This window comes from Mus caroli, chromosome 10 (assembly GCF_900094665.2).
Source record: "Mus caroli chromosome 10, CAROLI_EIJ_v1.1, whole genome shotgun sequence".
In the NCBI taxonomy this organism is placed as follows: domain Eukaryota; kingdom Metazoa; phylum Chordata; class Mammalia; order Rodentia; family Muridae; genus Mus; species Mus caroli.
In genome coordinates, this window is record NC_034579.1 from 103,544,071 (window position 1) to 103,552,393 (window position 8,323).

At 39.9% G+C, this 8,323-nt stretch overlaps 1 long non-coding RNA gene across 1 annotated transcript in view; it reads left to right on the plus strand.

Moving 5' to 3' along the window:
- LOC110302792 overlaps positions 1-2,551 on the plus strand; it is a 15,630-nt gene extending 13,079 nt beyond the window's left edge. The window contains exon 3 of the long non-coding RNA XR_002378840.1: positions 1,879-2,551. This is a non-coding gene — a long non-coding RNA (uncharacterized LOC110302792). The remainder of the gene's footprint in view (positions 1-1,878) is intronic.
- The last annotated feature ends 5,772 nt before the right edge of the window (positions 2,552-8,323 follow it).

Here is an 8,323-nt window from a genome sequence, read left to right on the forward strand (position 1 = left end):
AAAAAAAAAATCTGGGTGTGTTGAGGTGCTGGTACCAGTAACGTTAATATCAGCTGTCTGTTCCAATGTGGTCATGGAGTCCTGAATCTGATGTTGTCCCTGATTCACCAACCTTTTCATCAATTCTATGACCAACCTCATGCATTGTAGGCAAATGTCTTTTCAACTGAAGCATACCATAACTAGAGGCTTACACATTTAACAGACTTGTGGGGCTAAAGGAAACCATCCGCTTATCTTTAGGCTATTGCCTCTGTTGCCACTAACAGTAAATACAGCATTATCATTTCTCTCCTAAAATGCACCCTTCCCCTTTTCTTTCAGCTGTAGAGTATCTGGCTCGAATTGGGCACACAGCCACTCAAAGATTTCATTTCTTACAACTAGGCTGGTTCACGAAACCAAGTTCAGCTTATGAAACCTGAGTGTATAAGTACCACTTCAGTGCTGTGGTAAAACAGATTCTCTTGACCTCATTTCCCTTCACTTTGGTTCTCCCCCTTCTGTCTGTCTAGAGAGCAGACATCATGAAGGGAACCTCAGCAGCTATTTTAGACTTTAAGTGGAAGTCTCGGCAGAGAGAAGCAGAGCAACAATGTAGAAAGAGTACAGGTCCCGAATGAGGGGCAGCCTGCAAGCAAGGTCTTGCTTACCCTTAGGTGAGTATTTGTAAAAATCAACAAACACTTGCCTTTTTAAAGCTAGTTGTTGGAGCTTAGGAGTGAACACATATCCATATTCTAGTTAGTGTGGCCAGAGGCATCCTCAACTGTAAACAATTGCTTGTCAATTATCCTCAACTTTGATTCTGTCACAATGAAGGAAGCATTGCTTCCTGTGCCCCCTCCCCCAACTTTAAGCTTTTTGAACTCCAGTCAAATATAACAGCTTTTTCAGCCATAACAGATGTGAGAGCTAACTACAGGGAGACTTCTTGAGTACTTGACCCACATGGCCGAAACAAAAGCCTGGAGTTGCATAGAGAGACATGGGACATTCTAATGATTACAGAAAGGTCAGGTCTCTGTTCCACACGCTGCTCGGGAAGTGGTATGAGGCTTTTCTGTAGCATTTAAATAATAGTGTCCTGCTGGCTTCCACTCTGAGGTTCACGCCACTCTTCCTAAATAGAAGCAGAAATCAAAGAAAACAGCTGAGTTAGAGTGTGTGATACTCACTTTCATTACTAACAAAACAGCAGTTGGGTCTTTTTTTTTTTTTTAAGTTATCACACAACAACTGCTTCAAAAGTACACTTCTCTTTTTCTAATTAAACATAATCTCTATTTCATAAATTCAAGTGAACTAAGCCAAATTCAATTCTGTTGTAACAATTGCCTCTTTCCAGCTCTCAGTTGACTATTCCCATGTGTGTGAGATCAAAGCACAGGAGAGCAAGTAGCTTTTGCTAAACATTTTGGAATGGAGAGAAGCCATCACAGCAAGGATACTCTGGGCCTGCAGTCACATTCAGATACAATGCACCTAACTGGCCGCCATAAATTGGCATATATATGAGAGGCTTGACTACAGTGGGAGTTTTTCTGAACCTAAATTTCTTCTTTCTTTAGGATAAAGGGAAAATCATATTTTTTCCTTCTCCAGCTCACGTTCTCTAAGTAGGAGAAAAAAACAAAATGCTAACCTGTACAATATAAGTTACTAACTATATGTGCTAAGAGGACCTTTACTGTTGATTTTCTTTATCCATCCAGAATCCTGAAAAATGTCAAGTGCAACTGAAATCGTCAGAAGAGAAAGAAACACACACATATGACTCAGGGTACAGTCCCATTGAAACATACTCATTTTCTTCCCCATTTTATGTTAGAAAAGCAAAGCCCTCATAATGTTTTCCTCTGTTTTGGTACTTATCAGGACAGGATGAGGATGACCATTGAAGAACCCAGCTGTCGAGGACAATTGCTTTAAAGTCTTTGTAATGTTAGGCTAAGGAAGCCCAAAAGATGAGCAAGAAGATTAATCACAGAACATTGAACAGAACTAAGCAGACCACAGCCAAATGGATAATGTTTCACAAAGAACTTGTAATCTCTGAATGCAGGCCTTCTTTTCAACCACATGCATTCCATAACGGCTATAAATTCCATTAGCACTAAATATCCACTGAGCTCTAAGCCAAGGAGAGGAACAAAATATCAAAACAGCCTTGTGTGTTTCAACTATTATTTAGAGAGTAGTTCCTCCAGGCCAGGCACTAGAGTAGGTGACTAGAGGACTCAGTGAATAAGACACAGTTCCTGCAGCCTGCATGTGCTTTGAGAAGTGGCAATTTTAGACCTTGAAATAAATAATTTCAGTGTGTAGACAGTACAATGGATAATACACACAAGTGCATATGGAAGTGGAATGTATGGAAGTGGCTGGGTTCAAATTCCAACCCTACTGTGCACTAACATAACTCAGTTTCCTCACTTCTAAGCTGTTAATAATCATTGTACCTGGCTTACAGGGACCGCTGTCTGGATTAGATGAGAAAATGTACTGAAATCATTTTAAAAGCAATTTTGATATAAAGTACTCGATAATTACAAGTATTGGTTATTTCATAGTAACGGACGGAGTTCTTCAAAGGAACAAAAGGAAGGGACTTTACCATGTAGGACTTTTGCTGTACTGCATCCTTGAAGGAAAACACGGGGACCAGAAGAGAGTCATCTGGCAGTTAATAACACAGGGATAAAAGAGTGAAACCAAGCCATGAGCACAGCTTATGTCCAAATGCAAGGGTAAAGAAGCTCCCTGGTGCACTGACCATTTGCTGGGTGTACTAGAATCAGGATGGAAAATATCAATTTTACCTAAATATTGTGGCATCACAGAGACAATAACAGTAAGTAGGTACAAAACCAGATTACAGGTATACCATAAGCAATAGCAACATAGGAAAGGAATTTTTTCAAGGTGCATGCTCTGATTTGCCCCCCATTAAAAGGTGATTCTTCCTCCAGGAGGACAGGGTATTGGAGAGAGCTGAGTGACAGTGATACAGTGACATCTCTCAGAAGACTACTGTTGAAGTGCAGCCCTCCCCCCCCCCCGCTCCAAATGAAAATAAAGTAATGGTAGAGTCTACAGAACTAGGAGGTGGAGGGTAGATACAAAATCTATTTTAGATGTTAAAGACGTGGTATTTGATTTGTGTAGAGTGACTGAGAAAGAGAAATTGAAATTTTCCAGGATTTATATTTGAGAAACTGTGGGTATGGCACATTTACTTAAGAAAGAAACCTAGGGGAAAAAGAAATTTCAAAGAGAAGTTTCTGAGTTCACAATTGATTGCCCATAGGGCAGACATCTAAATATACATCTCAGATAAGTGTTCAGACATTCCTATGCAACTCTTGGGAAAAAAACTGAATACAGCCTTAGTGTATTGTGGTGGGAGGAAACTACCCAGGGATAGAAGGAGGAGGAGGAAGAGAAAGAGATAATCCTGGGGTATAGCCATAGAAGTGTCGGAACTTGATCAGAGAGCAGGTGAAGTCTCTGGAGGAAAATCAGGAGTATTGCAAGGTGTTCTGGAAACCTGGAGGTTTATTATTATTATTGTTGTTGTTGTTGTTATTATTATTATTATGCCAAACAAAGACAACAGCATGTTTATCGAGGAGGAGTTGACGCTAAAGCAAACCAAGAACTAAAGAGCCTTTGAGTGGGTGGGAACTGAATACCATCCTTTGAAGTCTTTAGGCCTTTGGTGTTCTTAACCAGAGCCAATCACTGAAGTGGTGTGGGCACAAGCAGATTGTACCGAAATGAAAAGTCAACAGGAGATGAGGACATCTGGCTTTGAAGTGGAGCAGCCTGCTGGGGCAACAGCTGCCAGGTCTTAGATGGCCCTCAGAGAGCTTGGGTGGTTTCTTTCAGACAGGAAACACTACATAGTATGTTCAAATGTCTGGGAGTCACAAGTAGGTGGCAAATGTAAGACTCTTCAGCTAGAGGGGAGTCTTTCCAGCTTTCAATACACACACAATTATTCTCCTTTTTAAGGAACTTTTATTGATGGTCTAAACTAACCCAGGTGCTGTAACATAGGGAAATACTTGTAGATATTAAACCAGATATTAAATCATGAAATAATAAGGCCATACCATGAGTAAAATTAATTTTTTAAGAAAGAATCAAACATGTGTAAGTCTGGTCAGAGGTAAAAACTAGAGGTTTTTAGTGAAGGCCACAACCTGGACTTGATCTTAACTTATTGAAATATGTCAGAACAGGCTATTCAGAATAAATTATTTCTTCTCTAGGTTTCCTGTAAATACCATACTTTAAGCATTTTGTATCATTTCCCCACATCGAAAAATGCTTAAACATTCAAGAGGAAATTCCATAAATATTTATTGATTGATCTTTATTTCATCTGTGTGAAATGTTTTATATACAAAGCACAAACGTTACTGCTAGGCATTGTGACAAAACAGTGACACCTCTTTGGGGTCAACGGAATGGTTTGTGTCACCCATCAGTGTCACAATGCTGTCTCCACAACACAGTATATAACTGAATCATGGTAAATCCAACCATCCAGTTGCCACATAAAATACATACATTGGTCTCTATGCAATACACAGTCATCTTTAGCTGTGGTATGATTAAATGGCCAAACTCAAATTCTAATTGTTGAAATATGTTGGTGTTGGGAGCTGATTGGAATGCCTGCTCATTAGAATGCCTCTGAGAGGCAGAGCATTTGTACAGGGTGACCAATCTCCTGTTCTCTGGGATGCAGTTGCACAGAAGTTTCATTCTCTGCAAAGCACAGTTGATGCTATTTCATTGCTGCTGCACCTACAGACTCAGGCACAGATACACTGAGACTAAAGGGGCAGAAAACAGCTAAGATGCCAACATATCAGCTGCAATTTTTCTTCAATTTTTTTAATGATTGATTGATTAATTGATTGATTTAATGTATATGAGAACACTGATGCTATCTTCAGACACACCAGAAGAAGGTATCAGATCTCATTACGGATGGTTGTGAGCCACCATGTGGTTGCTGGGAATTGAACTCAGGACCTCTGGAAGAGCAGTCAGTTAAGAGCAGTTACTCTTAACCGCTGAGCCATCTCTCCAGCCTGACAATGTTTTTTAACTAAAGAAACTTACTAGTATGTCAGCCAACTGATACTAAGTTTATATCTCTATGGTAGAGGTCACCAATATGTCTGTGTTTTAGAGATAAAATAATTTCTTATAAGGAGAGAGGGGTAAAGACTATTTTAAGCCATGGATTCAGGACAAATATTAGGGGGAAATTAGACCTGATCGTGTGGAAACTGATACTGGAATTAGATCTGGCGCGGGGGCGGGGGGGGGGGCAACTCTCCTTTAAATCACTCTTATAGTTTGGGCTCAAAAGAAAATGAGAATCGAATCTTCAGTTCAAGCTATTAAATAATGCGAACCTGGGCTAGGGAATTTAGAGGCTGTGTAACTTCTTTGGAAAATGGCTCCTGAGAACACACCACTCTAGTTTTCCTTTCAAATCCCCACTGTAATGACTGGTAGAATAGTCTAGCAGGGAATTAAGATCTCGCACTGGGCACTAAGAGAAGCACCACAGTTCCACCGGAAATGAACAGGGTCAAGAGTCCTGCGGGAGGCAAAGTGCTCGAAAAGAAGACACAGTAGCCAGGGAGCATCCAGAACCAAGGCCAGGAAATAGAGAATAGGCAGATCTCTCATCTCCTGCCATGCCAGAACGATAGCACAAAGAAGGGCTAGCATCCAGTCCCGGAAGGGTCCGTGTGTCGCTTCTATCCCAAACAGAACTGAAGCAGAGAAGGGGTGGGCAAATAATCCATAATGGGATTTAGAAAGGCTCACTCTCACTCTCATCTCCCCAACGTCAGGCTACCCTGGTGCCTCTCACACCCAGGATCTAGTGGGAGGTTTTTCTTGATTCCGTAGTTTGTCTCCCTCCTCCTTGTCTGGACTTGAAGGACCCAAATGAAACAATTGGGGAACGCAGGAACTGTACGTATCTCTCCCAGAACCCACTCACCTCCCACGGAGCCTGGCAAGTGTAGGCAACCTTCCGAAAGGAAAAGACGGTTGAACATGAGACTTTAAAACTGAGGAGAAATGGATGAAGGAAAATACTAAGAAAACTACATTTATCTGTTGGCTTAATAGGTGCATTGTTGAGCATTCATTATGTGCCATACGCTGGACTAGGTTAAAAAGACAAAGAGCTCTAATGCTGTCCCTCTTTTGAGGAAGAATTCGGCTACCTCCACTAATTTGTCTCCACGACCAAATAAATCTTTAGAAAATAGCCAATCCTTGAATCAGTAAAGTCCAATAGACCGTTGAGCTCATAGTATATCAATAAGGATAAATCTAATATTAAGCATTAGTTGGAAAAGAAAGTATAATCCATGTAAAGGCATGACCAAAGACATTTAAAAACAGAACACAAAACCCAGTAAACTACAACATACGTTTGAAAATAACACCTAGGACTCTCATGGAATCTCCACAGACTGAGACTCTGAGAGGAGAATAGGAAAGAGACAAAGACGGGGCACTATGGTGGTACTTAATGTGTGACTAACAGAAATCTCAAAATGAAAGAGGAGAGAGAGAGAGAGAGAATCCTCTCTGTCACAATAATGATAAAGACTTAGTCAGCCTAGAAAATGGATGGTTTCTTGTAGCAATACACAGGTCACAGGTGATTCTACTATGCATGTGAATATTATAGGAACTCTTTTAAAAAGTTTAAAATGTTGAAAGAGTCCAAGGTTGGAGTGTGACTACTATTATCTTGTTGTAAGACTTTCTATGAAATTACAGCACCAGGTAGAGAGGTGTTGATGTAAAGACAAAAAAAAATAGCACACAGAACCGCACACTCCTACAATGTTGAGTTTCCCTCTCACATTTTTTTCTAAAAATTAAATACTTTTATTAATTAAATGTGTCTTTGACAATTCATCTATTCATACTCCTCATCTTCATCTTCTCTTCTCTCCATCCTAACCCTATTAACAATCCCTTCCTCCCTGCAGATCCTTTTCTATGTTCATGTCCTTTGGCTTTGTTGTATAAGCCACTAAGTTTAATCAGTGTCATCAATTTACTCACAGAACTTTCAACGGTGCCTAAAAATAATGACTCTTCCCTTTCAACTACTATAGCCAATACTTGAACAAGCACAGCTAGAGCCTATAAGCCCCTCTCCCATTTAAGGCTGGCTATTGATGGTTCAGGCTTATATAGGGCCAATATCAGGAACCCCAGCTTCTGTAAGTGCACAAATACATGGGCTGTGTGTACCATGCCCAGAGGACAGCATTTTGCTGCCTCTTCCCTATCTTCAAGAGCTTACATCCTACCTGCCCCATGTGCAATATTCCCTGAGCCTTGAAAGGGGTAGAATAAGTGCCTTGTTCAGAGCTGAGCACTCAGTACCCCTTTTGTATGCAATACAAAAGTATCTGCAACTGGCTGTTGTAAAGAGAAGTTTCCCTGATCAATGCCAAGGGTAGAAGTTGTCTGTTGATACAAACAGAGATGTTTACAAGGCAGCTCGAAGCTATTAGATTCTCTTATTTTACTGTATTTTTTATACATTGGCAAATAAAAGTTATGCCTAGTTATATAATATACATGTTTTGGCCTATATGTGTCCCTATGGAATGGCTACACCAAGCTAATTGATGTGCTCATTACCTGATACTGTTCTCATTATTTTTGTGCTAAAAGCATTTAAAATTCGCTCTTAGCAGTTTTCAATTGCATGATGCATCTATAAATATTGCTATCATGTACAATGGAGATCCTGAACTTTTGGTAGCTTCAGGTTTGTGCCCTATAACTCCAGTTGTTCCCACCCTCTCTGCCTTCAGGACTGACCTTTTAGAATTAGCATCTAACTGAGATGCTGAATATTAGCATTTCTATATCTGCCTTATTTTACTTAGCTCAGTGTTCTCCAGGTACATCTGTGGTTTTGCAATCAACAAGACCTTGTTCTTTTGTAAAGGGTGAACAGTATTTGAATGTAAATCTGTACAACATTTTCTTTCATTTTCTATATCCACTGATGGGTGCTAAGGTTCAATCTAATCTCGGCTATTGTGTATAAGGCTATAATTAACATTGTCAAAATACTATTCTTTATTTTGATTATCTATTAGATGTAGAACTTCTGTCTCTTATAGACATTCCATTTTTTCTTTTCTTTTTTGTTTTGAGTTATCGTCATACTGTCTTCTGTAAGAGTGTACTAAGTTACACTGATAACTTAGTATACAAACATTCCTTTTCTTTGGACCCTTGTCAA